At 41.2% G+C, this 16,574-nt stretch overlaps 1 non-coding gene and 1 pseudogene across 1 annotated transcript; one reads left to right on the forward strand and one right to left on the reverse strand.

The window, feature by feature from the left end:
• Positions 1 to 3,515: 3,515 nt before the first annotated feature.
• On the reverse strand, positions 3,516 to 3,914 carry LOC123500938 (annotated as a pseudogene).
• A 1,576-nt stretch (positions 3,915 to 5,490) lies between these two features.
• Positions 5,491 to 5,609, forward strand: LOC123500941. Its single transcript, XR_006673507.1, has one exon. It is a non-coding gene; the product is annotated as a 5S ribosomal RNA (ribosomal RNA).
• Positions 5,610 to 16,574: the final 10,965 nt, after the last annotated feature.

Genomic DNA, 16,574 nt, shown 5'->3' on the forward strand with positions numbered 1-16,574 from the left:
TTTTGTAATGAGTTGTAGTCCTATATCTTGACCAGAAATTTGTTCTAAGAGTGGCATGCTGAGATCATGAGAAATGTTGCTTTCCGTTGTGAGTGAAATATGTTGCTTGTGTTTGTGTCATAAGAGACTTGTGAAAGTAGTGTTTGAGGTGAGCTTATCGAGGTTATATGTTGTGTGTTTTGTGTTTGCTGTTGCAACAAGCGCAGCTGATTTTGCTGTTGCTGCTGTTTGGGTTGTTGTTGTTGCTGTTGAAATTGCTGCTGCTGCTGTTGTTCCTGTTGTTGTGTTTCATGTAAGGGTGTTAGTATTTTATGTTGTATAATTGGTGGTTTGTTAACACTGAGGATTAGTTTTGAGGGTGGATCATTCGGAAGGTTTACTTTGGGAAGGTTATTGAGTGATAGTGCTTTATTAAATTCATCATTGTATGTGCCAGGTGTAGCAGAATTCACCATATGTGCGTGTAGCATGCAGGACATTATTGTTGTTGCAACCTGTGGGTCAATTATGGGGTTAGAGCTTAATGCGTGCTTGTTTGCTGTTGTTTGTGCGTATGTTTTGGTTGTGTTGTTTTGTTGTGATCTTTTGTTTTCTACTGCCTTTTTCCTTTGGGGACATTTGTTTGCCAGTGTTCTGTGTTTATCATTACAATTGATGCATTTTTTATTTGTGTTTGTGCATTCGCGATATGTGTGCCCTTGTTCTGCACATTCTGAACATATTTTAAATTCCTTAGTTTTTGGGCATTGGTTGGTTGGATGATCCTCAATACTGTAGCATCGCATACATGTCATTATTGGTGTGAATTCATCTTGTTTTATATTGTGTGGTGGAATCCTAAGGTGGAAAGCCAGTATTCCATTTTCTGTTGCTTTCTTTGACACTGCAGTTTCTGTAAAGGTGATCTTTATGATTCTTGATTTTGGTATTTTATATATGTTGTCTATGTAGGTGATCCAGGTGTTATTGGCAAGAATTTCTTCAATTATATCTTTATCTTGATGGCTGTAGATGTATTCGTCAACATTGAAGAGCAGTATTGTTCTTTTGGCTCTGAGTTCCGGGGGAATGATTGGAGTGAATTGGGCTGCATTGAGTTTTTCGGTGACCTTCTTGGAAAAGATGGTGTCAATGTCCTCATCATCCTTGGTTAGAACCACGAAGCCATCAGTTGTTGTAATTATTCTTGTTGCGTATATGAGTTCTTCAGATAGGGTCTTCAACAGTTTTATTTTGGAGTCTCCGTCTGGTCTGGGGTGTTTTATTTTTACCCTTGGCATCTTCGTTTTACAAAATTAATACATTTACCTACAAGGGGCAGTCGCCCGACACACGACCCAGCTAAGTATATAGAAGTATATAGAAGTAGCCTGCCTATGCACAACGGTTTGATAACCCAGCTGCTAATAGCCGTCGTAGTTACCCTATTGCGCGCCCTGATCCTAATAAAAGTGTTTGCCCGACCGGGCCTGGTGGCTTAAGGCACCCCTTCTAAGGGGCCCCCTCGTGCATATAGCCTAAGGGTTCACCTTGACCACCAGGTGGACGCTAAGGGCGAAAAAAAGAAATAAAGTAGGAGTAAAAGATGCCTGGGTGGGACTCACCCGGAGGGAGTCCCCAGTACACAGGGCTTTTCCAGGATCCACCAAGCGGGGATCCTCGTAAATAAGGCTGGAGTTGACTTGCCACTCGCTAATGATCACAGCCTTGCCAGTCGGCACAGTCGCGAGGGTACCGGTGCTTCCTAGCTCGGCGGTGAGAGTTGCCTGCCTGCGAGTTCAATCCTTGAGTTCGTCTCTCCGAATGCAGAATCTGTCGACTGCACCCGACTTGCAGAGTGCCATTTATGTAAGCAATCCTGCTCAGGATCGCGAGTCGCCGCGAGAGCCAGCCTCCCGGTTGGGCGTTACGTGTTACGCGCTGATCCGATCTTCCTTTTATATAGAGGAAACTACTATAGTGTTAACAATGATATTAATAATAATGATGGTATATATTTTTTTGATAATGAATGATAGAAATGCTAATGGTAGAATTTTTTTTCTCTTTATTTTTTTGTTCCGGCCTGCAGCGCTGCAAAAAAAAAAAAAAAAAAAACACCTTGCGCTGAGCAAATTATGGGATTAGAGCCCGTGTGTCAATGAGGACCTTGCTTCCCGCACACGCCCCTCTGTCTTGCTCTCTTGCTTCCCTCCTGGCTGGTAGGTAGCTAGCGGGACAGGGATCAATTAACGCGGTCGGTCACTTTGACCTGTGATCTCACTCGGCAGTCATCCAAGAGATGCGGATTAAACGTTGTCAAGTATTGCTGTGTTTGCAAAACAAACAAACAAACAATGCGAAATATGTTCAAAGATAAACAAGAAGCTTACTCCAACTTGCCTTTTCTTTTTTTTTTTTTTCTTTTCATTTTCTTTTCTTTTAGAGCATCACAATGTATATAATACAACACCGTTCAATTACCAAGTGTTAAGTACCTACCTGACATAAGGTGCGTATTGGTGCGTGCAAGTGTCCCCCCTCTCTTGCTTCCCTCCTGGCTGGTAGGTGGTAGGTAGGGACAGGGAGGGAGTGAGTGGCCCATGGATTAACGCTTTCACTTTGACCTGTGATCTCACTCGGCGGTCATCCCCGAGAGGGGAGGGCGCGCGGATCAAACGATGTCAAGTATTGCTGTGTTTGTTTGCAAAAACAATGCAAAATATATTTAAAGATAAACAGAAACTCTCCAACTTTTTTTTTTTTTTTTTTTTTGTTCTTTAAGGTGCGTATTGGTACGTACAAGTGTGACAGCGCTGCAGGCCGGAAAATTCCCGGCAGGAACAAAAAAAAAAAAAAAAAAAAAACCTAAAAGATCTCCATACAAGTAAGCGGTCAGACCATAGTGGATAAGGTGGTGGACGTGGGATCGGGCAGACAGACAGACGTTCACGCGTCGGCTCGAAAGAATCACACCACACACCGTTTTGAAGGTATGTCAGTCGGCGAGGGGGATTTAATGAAAGGTACCTACCTACCTACATGTCACCGCGGTACCCAGGTTCTATCTAGGTGGCTACACCAAAGATGATGATGATGATGATGATGATGATGATGCGCTTCGGTGTTGATATGGACCCTCCCTCCTTGTATGGGTACCACTATAAAGAAATAAAATTGCCTGCGCCACTAATGGGCGGAAGCTTAACAAACAAACAAACAAACAGCACCTGTAGCAGCGGTTGGTGTCTGACCTCACATCACTTAGTTGATAATTCTTTCTCTTTCATTTGATTTACCTTTGAGTGATAAAACAAAGATAAAACAAATAGAAAGAAGGAAAAGAAAAAAAAAAAAAAAAAAAAAAAAAAAAAAAAAACACACACACAAATTGTAATAATGACGTAAAGAGTAGGGACAACACTTTTACTTGGAACAACCATAGTCCTAGTAGTGTTAGTCTATAACTTTTTCCTTCTCTTCATTTGTGTGGACCTATAAAAGGTCCGGGATATGTTGACTCTTTTCTTATGGTGTTTTGCAGTTGCTGTTGTTGACACCAAATTCGAGACACCAGATTTAACCGCCAAATCCGTAGAGGGTACGTCCCTGACGCTTGAGGGCGTAGACGACGTCCATGGCAGTGACGGTCTTGCGCTTGGCGTGCTCGGTGTAGGTGACGGCATCCCTGATGACGTTCTCGAGGAACACCTTTAGCACCCACGAGTCTCCTCGTAGATGAGACCGGAGATGCGCTTGACGCCGCCTCGGCGAGCCAACCGACGGATAGCGGGCTTGGTGATGCCCTGGATGTTGTCACGCAAAACCTTACGGTGACGCTTGGCTCCTCCCTTTCCAAGTCCCTTGCCTCCCTTGCCGCGGCCAGTCATGGTGACAGATGATGAGGCGCTGCTGCGTAGTAGTAGTAGTAGTAGTAGTGATACGACGTCTCGCTCACGAGTGTGACTCACATTTTTATTTTTTTTATTCATTGATTGTGGGCATAAAATACCCACACGGGCTATGGTGGCCCGTTCTGTTCTTAGCGGCGCTGGTGCCGCTTCTTCATTGCTTTCTGACTGTGGTCGTTGTCGGAAGAGTCGCTGGTCTTGGTGGAGCTCTTCAGCATGTCGGCAATGAGTTTTTCGCAGCTTGGGAAGTAGTTCTTGGTGGGCGGTGCTTCGTCGTGTGAGATGTCCCAGTCCCACAGGCTTGTGTTCTTGGTGGTTGTGGCAGCGTCGGGGGTGGCCTTCTTTTTGCCTTTTGTTTGCCAGCCTTCTACAGGTGTAGGGGAAGCAGTGGCCTGGTTGAGCAGGTCCGTGGTGTGGCTGTGCAGGCTTGTATCTGTCCCTACAACGTCCACGACCTCGTCCTCTGCCTCTTCTTCCTCGTTGCCCGTTTCCTCTTCCACGCGGTCTTCGTGGTGAGGTTCTTCTTTGGGCAGCTGACGTGATTTCTTCGTTTTCTGGGTGCGGTGGCGTGTTCTGGTGAAGGCTTCCTCTGGGATGGTGATGGCAGGCAGCCCGTTGTGCTTCAGCAGAAGCGGTATCAAGGTCTGCAAGCGGCGGGTGTTGTTGCCTGCGAGCACTTGCGCAGTACAAATGCAGGCTTTGATCTTAAGATCCGCTTCTGCTGGTTTTCCAGCCCCTGGAGATGACTTAGGGCGGGTAGGAGGGCGCTCTAGTCTCCCTTCCCGAGTGACCTCTCTGGCCTCTGGTCCCTTCTTCCCCTTGAAGGTGGTGAAGGTGGCGTTGTCTCCTTCTCGGGGGAGCACCTTGCGGAAGGATCTCATGAGGCCAGAATAGTGGACAAAGAAGTCTTGGTTGACTTCGGAATCACGGATGAAACCGAAGCCAGACTTCCTATTGTACCACTTGAAGGTACCTCGGTGTTGCTGAGCTGCCATCGCGTACGTCTTGTCGCTCTCGCTTGCCTGAGAGGAATGTCGTCGTCGTCACATTTTTAGGATCGCGGTAATATATATGTAACTGGTGCCTTCCCGGTTGTAGTAGGGTAACAATATTTCCTGTTTTTCCCACTTGATCCAACATCGCTGGGTCATACGAACACGGTCTCCGTCTCGTCGTTGACCCTCGGACCACGCATCCGAGACGTACAACCGAGAGGCAAGCAAGAAAACGGCGTAAAACTAAATAATATCGAGTCGGAGGAGGTGCCAGATTTTCCAGCCAGCGGCATGCATGCAGCGAGCAACAAGCCAACCAGCCAGCCAGCCACAGAGGGAGGCAGACTGAGTCTGTGTCAGAATAAATAATAATAATAATAATAAGAAGAAGAAGAAGAAGAAGAAGAAGAGAGACAGAGACAGACAGACAGACAGACAGACAGACAGACAGACAGACAGACAGACAGAGAGAGAGAGAGATTAATCCAATAGGGAAACGATATTAAACCAAGAAACACCTAGAAAGGACTTGATTCACAGGGTATACGGAGTATAGTAGGGCAAGCCAGGAAGAATTTAAATGGGCCTAAAATCTCACATCGAGTGCCAACGACCACACCACGTTGAACACACCGCTTCTCGTCCGATCAGCGAAGTTAAGCAACGTTGGGTCCGGTTAGTACTTGGATGGGTGACCGCCTGGGAACACCAGATGTTGTTGGCATTCCATTATTTTTTTTATATTATTTATTTATTTATAATTATTATTATTATTATTATTATTATTATAATAATAATAATAATAATAATAATAATAATAATAATAATAATAATAAGAAGAAGAAGAAGAAGAAGGTTTGATTTGTCTATTCTTATATTGTTTTACCTGCTTATTTTATTCTTTGTTAATTCATCCATTTATTCTTGTACTACCTCGTGCCTGGATTACCAGACAAAACTGTGTATTCTAAACACACATGAATAGGAGAGGACTCGAACTGACAATTTTTTTCTCTCCTATAGAGAAATTGCATCGAACCGCTAGCCTAGCTTGGTGCCGGGGGAAGGGGATAAGAATGACCACCTGCACGGACGTGTGCTGTGCTCTGTCGAGCTTGGATATTAACCATTGAAGTCTGAAGAAAAAAAAAAAAAAAAAAACTAGAAAGTCACTGCAGCGGCTGTGGGAGGAGGAAAGACGCAAGCCGTCAGACTAACCGTGACACACGACACGCTAATAAATACGCACACTATAGTCTGACCATTTTATGAAGATCACTTAGGCGTTGGCGTTTTTGGGGATTTTCCTGCCTGCGGCGCTGTCACACGTGTACCAATACGCGCCCCAAGTCAGGTACTTAATACTTTTAACTGAATGGTGTTGTAGTACATATACATTGTGATGCTCTAAAGAGGCAAGTTAGAGGAATTTGTGTTTATTTTAAATAAATTTTGCATTGGTTTTGCAAACGCAACAACAATGCTTGACAACGTTTCCTCCGAGCGTTGTCACATCCTTCTGGGTGACCGAGTGAGGTCACAGGTCAAAGTGACCGTGTTAATCCATGGTGTGTGTGGGGAGCAAGGTTCTCATTGACACATAGGCTCTAATCCCTTAATTTGCCCAGCAACGCCGCAGGCCGGGAAATTCCCAAAAATGGCAACGTCTAAGTGATCTTCAGACTATAATAATCTGATTAACAATTTGTCTTGGCGATGTTGCAGTGGGTATTTGGTGAATGAAATGATCGATTGCTATCTTTACATCATCCATCCATCCTAATTTGACCTTAGAATCTAAAATGGTTGCTTTGCTGATGTCAGGTATGTTTGAGAAATCATATTCTTTGTATGTAAAATATAATGTTTTTTCTTGTGGATCGTAGTTGCTAAAGTGTGTCTGTGTATATATTAGGATTTTTATGCTATATGTTGGTGGCCCTTGCATTTGAAATAATTATATTGTGAAATTGTCAACTTTTTTTTTTTTCGGTAGGGGCTAATGTATGCAATGTTTCTGCTAATTTATTCTAATTTATGGAAATTTGATGCAAATTAGCCAAATCAAATTTGGGGCGTCGGGGGGCGAGAGCTCCCGCTCGATAATGGGGGACGCGCGAAAATCACTCCATTTTCTAATTTTGCGATTTATGCACATATCCGGTAAAATCATGTAAACGAGACAGCCAGACGTTACCCTACGGAACGAGCTCAGAACTCATTATTTCCGAATAAGAAAAAAAAAAAAAAAATCGTCTAGAATTGTCGGTGGGATCCTTCTGTCCCTCTCTCTCTCTCTCTCTCTCTCTCTCTCTCTCTCTCTCTCTCTCTCTCTCTCTCTGTGTGTGTGTGTGTGTGTGTGTGTGTGTGTGTGTGTGTGTGTGTGTGTGTGTGTGTGTGTGTGTGTGTAAGAGAGAGAGAGAGAGAGAGAGAGAGAGAGAGAGAGAGAGAGAGAGAGAGAGAGAGAGAGAGAGATTACATTCTCATATAAGGAAAGGATATAATGTAAATTTATCATAGATATATGTATGTACAGTACGTGGTTTATGAAGAATTGTTACGCGAAAAGTTTTTTTTTTTATTTTCAATATTCATTTAGTTAGGAAAAAGGAGTGGTGAGTGACCTGACACGGCGAAATCCCTGAGACATCTTGCAACAATCTCTCTCTCTCTCTCTCTCTCTCTCTCTCTCTCTCTCTCTCTCTCTCTCTCTCTCTCTCTCTCTCTCTCTCTCTCTCTCTCTCTCTCTCTCTCTCTCTCTCTCTGTCTGTGTGTGTGTGTGTGTGTGTGTGTGTGTGTGTGTGTGTGTGTGTGTGTGCGTTTTTTTTTTTTTTTTTATTTTATTTTTTGTTGTGTTTTCTTTCTCTCTTTCCTTCCTCCTTTCTCTCCTCTCGCCTGCCTCAATTTCTTTGAGTTACCCATGACATGTTGTTATGGTTAGGAGGGGGAGTTTTCTGTGGTTGTCGAACACTCTTACGTCATTCCCGTCCAATCGTAAGGCAAGGTTGGGCCCCGGCAAACCGTATTTAAAGAAGTGCCAGCCTAAGCGCTCAACTGTGCAACGGATCAACGAAGACAGGGCACCCCGGGGATCTGCCAGGATTGATGACATTTCCAGATGACACCGACGGCAGCCCCAGTGCCGGTTCCTTTGGTGTGTTTCCCACCTCACGCCCTGAGTTGTTGGAACATTGGCCTACGTTCCAGCAAGGGGTACATGGATGCTTGCAAAACTCCCGGCAGTGGGGCTAAGCTACAGGAACGCACAGATGAGGGTTCGTGCTGGGATTGACATCGCGCCAACGTCACCCACGGCCGCCCTACGAACCACGTCTTCGCCACAGACTACGACCATACCCTGGCCACTAACACTACCAAAAGGACACTCTTCGTGTGCTAACGAGTGCGAAAACACCCTGTGACATGTTAATTACATTAAATTACACAGTGCATTTATACTAAGAAACATTTTTGTGTACATATAAGTGTATGTTATATATAAATCCTTTTTAACAGTAACACATCCACAGCAGTACGGGTGGTTTTCCTCCGGGAGCTCCGGTTTTCACCCAGAAGACATCTGTGCTACTGTGGAAAAGGTGTAACTACCCATATGTATATAGCAGTAACTCTTCTTGTAAACTTTAGAAACATATGTATGTAAAACGACTAATGTAATCCTCCCTCCTCTCGCTCTCTCACAGCAGTATGGGTGGTTTTCCTCCGGGAACTCCGGTTTTCACCCTTAAACCAGCCAGCACATACTGCCCTGTGACATTTCACTCCTTTACAGCAGCAGGTCGGACCGCCCGGCAACTTTTTCCCTCCTACTGTATTTCTATATTTCCTAGTCTTTTTCTCTTGAATAAAAACATAATAAATTGGATACACACGATCTTCCTTTTCTGAAACCAAACTGCCTTTCACTCAGAATGTTTTCACTTTCTAGATACTCATTCCACTTAGCTTTAATTACTTCTTCACATACCTTGCACAATATACTAGTCAACGATACTGGTCTGTAATTTAACGGTTCCATTCTACTACCATTCTTATATATAGGCACAATGTCAGCTCTTTTCCACTCTTTCGGGACTATTCCTGTTCGTATGGAGGTTTCCACAATATCAAATACGGGGTTCAACAATTCATCCTTACATTCTTTTAACAACCTTCCAGATATGCCATCAGGCCCCATTGATTTGTTAATATCCAAATTGCTTATAATTTTCCTTACCTCTTCTTTAGTAACCATGATGTCCTGCATTTGCTTTATTTCCGTAGGCCCTTCTATAAAATGCTCCTCCTTTGTAAACACTTTGCAAAAGTTGTCATTCAAAATTTCAGCTATATCTCTAGCATCCTCATATACTTCTTCCCCGTTTTTTACCTTTTCTATTGCCTCCCTTTTATTTAGTTTTCCATTTATGAATTTGTAAAACATCTTAGGGTCACTATCACAGTTTTCCACCACTCTCTGTTCATATTCCTTCTGTGCTGTTTTCTTTACTTCAACATATCTATTCCTTGCTGTTTTGTAAACTTCTTTTCATAATACATCACTGTTTTTCTTAAGTTTCTGCCATGCCTTTTCTTTGTTCTTTTTTGCTTCTTCACAATTTCTATTAAACCACTGTTTATTATTTAAAGTTCTCTTTCTGTGATATGGCACAAACCTCTTCACAGCAGAGTTATATAAATCCATAAATTTATTGTATTTCAATTGCATATCCCTTTCCTGGTATACCACGGACCAGTCAATTTCATTAAAGAACTCCCTCATATGCTTATAATTTGCCCTAATATAATTTAATTTTTCCTCCCTGTGTTCCACAATCTTATCCGTGCTTATTTCCGTATCCAGCTCAAAGCTTAGGACATCATGGTCGCTTCTTCCCAAGGGACATTCATGCTCAATTTCTTCTTTTAGGGAGATGCCCCTGGTAAATACCAAATCCAACCTTGCTGCAACATCTTGTCCCCTGCACCTTGTTGGTGATCTCACCCACTGTGTCATCAAGTTATTTGTTGCTACGTTTAACAATTCCTCTGCCCACTCACCACCGTTCACCACTTCGTAGTCCTCCCACACTATTTCCTTACAATTAAAGTCCCCGACTATCATCACTCTCTCCTTTCTGATGAGTTCTTGCTTCATTCTGTCTAGAGTATTTCTCATCACCATTTGATACTGTTCATATTCCCAAGCACTGGTTCTGGGTGGTATGTATACTATTATAATATTAATGTCTCTCTTACCATCTGTTATAAGCATACTTATCACTTCCTCATTTCCCTTACTATAGTTCACGTCCTTCACTATCAGATCTTCCTTAGTAAGAACCATTATACCACCACCTCCTTTATTTTTTCTATCATTTCTCCATACTTTGTAGTGTTTTACATCAAACCAATCTAGCTTTATTTCGGGCCTTAACTTTGTTTCCACCACACACATTATGTCCGGTTCATTGTTTCTTAGGTAATCCATACATTCTAGCCTCTTAGACAGAAATCCATCTATATTCGTGTAAGTCACTTGAATTCCATTCCTAGTCTCTTTCTTCCATGTTTCAATCTATTCTGTCTGTTTTATCCACCACTTCTTCAGCCTCCCATTTCTCATCCTCCAAAAAAAACTTGGTTTTTTCATCCTTGGTTCTTTCTTCATTCCTCTCTCTCACCTCAGTTACAAGCTCTTTCATTTTCATCCGTTCGTCCTGTGATATATTTCTTCTTATGTAAATTGTTTTGGTTTCCTCAGAGTCCTTAAGTTTCCAAGCCCTCCTCAGCAAGGCCTCAGCTGCCACCTGAGACTTTAATTTCAATTTCAATGGTCTACTTTTGCCTTCCTCAAAAGCTCCTAGTCTAACACTTTCTTCTACCTCAGCATATAGGCACTCTTCCTCTTCTGAGATCTTATTCAGTAAAGACTTAATCCTGTCATTTTCCTTATCTCTCCTATCTTACCAGTTTCTGTTTGTTTCCTCCCTCAATCCTGTTATGATCACGCATTTTTTCTTTTCACCAATATCTCTCACCACATACTCATTTTCCTTTAATGCCTTTACCATTTCACTCTGTAATCACTTTATTTTCTTCTTCCTGCTTTTTCACTATCTCCCTAAAGGACTTTTGTACTTCGTGGTGTTCTTGTTTCACTTCTTTCATCCTGGCATCAATTAGGTTAAGGCATTCCTCCTTCCCCAGGTTACCTTCATCTCGTCACTTTGTTTCTTTAGCTGTTGGTTTTCTTTCTCCATTTCCACTTTTTCCCTCAACAGCTCTTTGTTCTCTCTCATTAACAAATAGATTTCTTTTTTGAAGGTATCGTTCTCCGCTATGACTCTATCCAGTTTTTCTTCTATGGAACTAATGTTTAGAAAATTACTTTCTAATGCCTATATTCTTGCATCCATGTCAAATTTTTCAAGCCCTCTTGGAGTGGTCATGAACCCTTCAAAGGCCTGGGCTGGAGTGGACGCCATAGTAGTTATCGCCAGCTGTTCTTGGCCAAAACAAACACCACCGACAATCTCCGCTCAGGGACCACTCTCCATATCCCGCTTGAAAATGGTCCACGTTTTGCACTTTGCGACAGTAGAACATTAATAGGACATTAACACAGAGATACCCGGGCCATGTAAACACCATAGGTAGTTTCTCATCTTCCCTGTCCACAGCCGGAGACGAGCCGTCCTCAGACCTCCTCTCTCGGCGGTGGCGGTGATGTGTTTACCTAGTATTTACCTAGTTGTAGTTTTACAGGGCCTGGGCTTTATGCTCGTGTGGCCCCGTCTCCATATCTACACTTATCTAATCTTACTTTTAAAGTGTGCACACTCGTTGCAGACACTACTTCTTCATCTAAACTGTTCCACGTCTCAATACATCTCTGCGGGAAACTATATTTTTTAATATCTCTCAGACATCTTCCCTTTCTCAGCTTTTTACTATGCGATCTTGTGCTTCGGGTGTCATATTCTTCTCTCAGGATCAGTTTCTCATTATCCACTTGGTCCATTCTGTTGATCAATTTATAGACTTGTATCAGGTCTCCTCTCTCCCTTCTTTGTTCCAAGGTTGGTAGATCCATAGCCTTTAGTCTCTCCTCATATGTCATCCCTTCAAGTTCTGGGACCATTCTTGTAGCCATTTTTTGTAGCCTCTCCAATTTCCTTATGTGTTTCTTTTTTATGAGGGGTCCACACTACTCCTGCATATTCCAATCTGGGTCTTATTATAGTATTTATCAATTTCTTCATCATTTCTTTGTCCATAGATAGAAGGTATGTGCTGAGGGACCCTGTGCGATTGACATACAAAAGTTTGAATAATTATTTCTAGTCCTAATTGTTTGGGTGTCTGTTTTCCTATGGAAGTGTTCTGCAAGATATGTTGGTCCTCTGTTGTTATGAATATTGTGTGCATGGCTTAATTTTAATTCTTTTACCCTATTCTTAACACTAAGCTTGTCCTATTTGAGATCTGTGGTCTAAACCTAAAATGAATCTGATAATCCAGTTTTGACAAATTTTAAGTTGTTTTTTAGATTTTGTATCAAGGTCTTTTGCTTGTCTGTACATAAATTTTAACTTTGCATTTATCCTCTTGATTATCTGTATACAGTTTAGCTCCCCTGAGACACACTGATCCAAATGAACTAAGTATTTTACTGATTTTATTCCATTTATTTTTTGGCCCAAACATGTTATATTAAAATCATCTACATTTTTTAGTTTTTTTTTTTTATCCAACTAACATAATTTTGGATTTTCCTAAATGTAAAGACAGCTTGTTATTTATCATCCAGGTGTTACATGATTCAAGTTATTTTCCTAGTCTATTTTTAATAACATCTACATCCTTGTGTGGAACAATCAAAATGCTGTCATCTGCATATAGCAACAGTTTACATGAGACACTGATTTTCATGTCATTTACATAACACAAGAACAGTAGTGGACCTGTGGTACTCCACAGGATATATTTCTGGTTTCCGAGCAATGTTCGTCGATCTTCACAATTTGGTTTCTTCCACTTAGATATGAGTAAAACCATTCCACTGAACTCTACACCCATTGTTCTTAATTTTTCACACAATATATGATGGTCAACAGTATCAAATGCTTTTTGCAGATCTAGGAGAGCTAGGCCTGTATACTTCCCTTTTGACATATGTATTAGTTTTTAGTAGGTCTAGCAAATGAGTCAGACATGTATCTGTGGAATGAATGTCTCTAAATCCAGATTGAAATTCGTAAATGATATTGTTTGCTTTTAGGTAATTAGATAACTGATCATAGACAGTTCTTTCTAGTAGTTTAGATATTATATTAAAGATACTGACTGGTCTGTAGTTACTTACTTCTTGTCTGTTATTCTTTTTGTATAGTGGTTTTACTCTAGCTTTAAATCCTTGTGGTACTTCATTTGTGTAAATTGACTTATTGATATGTGAGTTATTGGACCTTTTAGTATTGGTGCACCATCTTTTATAAACCTTGCTGGTATGCAGTCTAATTATTTATTTCTAGTTTCCTTATTAAATTGAATACATATTCTTCAGTTATCCTGGTAAGTTCGAACATATTTTCTATGAGTCCTTTGGATCTGTAGTATTTTTGAAATTATAAGAGTCAGTGGTAAAAATCCTATCCGCATATGGCAACTTACTAACCAGACTTGATGCTACGGTTGTAAAGAATTTGTTAAAGTATGATGCTATTTTCTTTCCATCAAAACACAGTTCATCCTCAATTTTAAGCACCGTTTTCAAATTTTCCTTTGATTTTCCAGAATAACCTACATTTTTTAGCTGTTTCCATAATTTGTTATTGTTATAGTTTTCTTGTATTTTATCGGAGATATATTCAGATTTTATCTTTCTTATGTTTTGTTGTAGTTTGTTTCTTAATTTGCAGAATTTGTCATATTTATCTTTGTTGTTCTTATCCTTTTTATATTCACCTAAAAGTATATCTCTTTCCTTTATCATGTCTAGTACTTACAGAGTTATCCATGGTTCGGTTCTTTGTTTGATTCCAATTTCTTTTACCGGAGCTACCTTGTCAGTTACTTTGATTAAAATGTTTTTAAAAATTGTTCCATGCTTCATCGACTGTTTCTGCCTCATAAACACAATTCCAGTTTTGGCTCCCTAATTCCTCATTGAATATCTGTGCATCATATGTTTTCATTGATCTGATCTTGATACTATTATGACCATTTATACCTGCCTTCACTGTCTTTCTAGTGCAGTATACTATATAGAGATCACTAATTCCTATTGGCAGTAGGAATTAGTAATCACTATTTAGTATACTGCACTAGAAAGACAGTGAAGGCAGGCATAAATGGTCATAATAGTATCAAGATCAGATCAATGAAATCATATGATGCACATTAAGAAGACATTAAGAAAAAGCTTCCAGCAAACTAAGTCAAAGCATTGTATACAAATGTTGATGGAATGCTGTCTTTGATGGTGGAAATTAATGAGTTGCTACATACAATTAAACCGGATGTTATGAAACAAAGTGGAAAAGTGAATGGGGGATTCCTAATGAGCATATATGAAGTGTGGATGAGAAATAGAAGAATTAAAGAAGCTGGAGGAGTTAGTTATGATTTTGACTAAGAAGGGAGTTAGAGTGGAGGAGGTCATTAAAAGTGAAGGAAATTCTGAGATTTTACAGGTAACGGTATGTCTCATCAGGTATCAACAGTAAAAATGTGAATTATGCGGGAGGGTAATTAATTACGGGGAACGGATGATGGTATCAATGTTTTGTTTCAGAATTGGTTAAGAAAAACTTTGATGTGGTTATTGCAGGTGACTTTAATTGTCGAAACAACGACGCCCAGTGGGGGTGAAAACTCCTGGAGCAATAACCTTTGACATTGGTCAACACAAAACTTGTTGACTTAATATTAGGGTTGATTGTGATACTGTAGATTTAGAGGAAGTTTTAGTAGTGAAAAAGTAATTAGGTGATGATAGTGAATAGGTCTGAGGATGAAAGCAATGCAGTAATGAGAATTGGAGAGAATGAGATGAATCAGGCACGAGAATATAAGTACTTGGGGATGTGGTTGAGTCCAAGTGGGTGTGAAAAGACAAAGAATGAAAAGTTAGGTTTAGTTAATCAGTGGGTAGGATGACTGGGGAGTGCAGCAAGAATGAGAGCAAGCAAATATGATGTGATGAGAGAGGTGTGGAAGAGTGTGGCGGTGCCCAGCATAATGTATGGTATGGATGTGATTGCATGGAGTGAAAGTGAAATTGACAAGCTAGAAGTAGGACAAAATTAAATAGGTAGAATGGCACTGTATACACCAAGGTATACAGCAGTAGAAGCTTTGAAAGGTGATATGGGATGGAGCACCTTTAGGGAAAGACTAGTTAAAGCCACACTTAGATACAAGGTCAGGCTGGAAAGAATGGATGATGAAAGAATAGTGAGGAAGGTGTACCTGTGGAATGGCTAGGAGGAATCAAAATGAGCGTGAATGGATCATGACAAGAGGAGGCAGTGTAGGAACTGAATGGGATACAAGGAAATGGAAGAGTGAGATAGACAGAGAGGTGAAGTGGGCGAGACTGAATATATGGAATGAGATGGAACAAAAGAGTACCTACTCTGGAATGGTACAAGGAAAAGGAAGCCCCAATGTATGAGAGATGGTATGATGGAAGCCTGGTTGGTGATCTCTTCCGAGCGAGGGCACAGTGTATGGATGTGAATGCAAGGAACTACAGGTAGTCTGAGTCCCGCAGCAAGGTGTGCCAGATGCGTGATATGGGGGAGGACGAGACGGTGGAGCATGTCATGCTGGAGTGTGAGAAGTATGAGAGAGACAGACATGAGATGATGCAAGTGATTTTGAGTAATAAGGGCATATTAGAGATGAACGAGTGGAGAAGACAGGAAGGGAATGGATAGTGCTGCTGCTGGGACTGTGTAAAGGGATGAGTGAAAGGATGATTGAGGCTGTGAAGGAGTATCTGGAGAGAATGTGGCAAGTGAGGTGTAAAGATCATTAACAAAGAGAATACTACTTTTTTTTTTTTTTTTTTCTCCTTTTCTTTCTGCTTGTGTCTTGTCTTCTACATAAGCTGCTGATCCAAAGGCCTGGGGACGCATGCATCAAACTTTCTAAGTATCAAAAAGTTTCTAAGTCCTTGTGAAAATTCCTATCTCCTTGTGAATTTTCATAACAAAATAGAAGGTATTCATCAACAGTCCTAACTGTTATGAAAATTCCTATCGTGGCGGTGAGTTGTGAGTGGGCAGAGGATGTCCTAAGTAGATATGAAAAACCGCAAGAGGAAGAATGGCCGACCAACAACAACACGAAGCTCGCCACCTGAGGACTTTCCACCCAAGAATGGACCCCTTCCATGTTTACGATCATGCTGAATTTGTGAGAAGTTACAGGTTAGATCGTGCTGGACTTCAATATGTGACAGACTTGGTACGAGAGGAGATTAGAAACACTACAGAAAGAAGCATGCCTGTGCCTTCAGAAACGAAAGTGGCAATAACACTCCAGTATTTAACCACTGGAAAAATGCAGCAGTGCAGTGCAGTGCTGATAACTTTGGCTTGTCACAGTCAACCATAAGTAGAGCCATCACAGCAACCTTCAGTGCTTTAGTGACTCCTGCCAACATAAGGAGATTCCT

The sequence above is a fragment of the Portunus trituberculatus genome, unplaced genomic scaffold (genome assembly GCF_017591435.1).
Source record: "Portunus trituberculatus isolate SZX2019 unplaced genomic scaffold, ASM1759143v1 PGA_scaffold_516__1_contigs__length_110253, whole genome shotgun sequence".
Lineage (NCBI taxonomy): Eukaryota > Metazoa > Arthropoda > Malacostraca > Decapoda > Portunidae > Portunus > Portunus trituberculatus.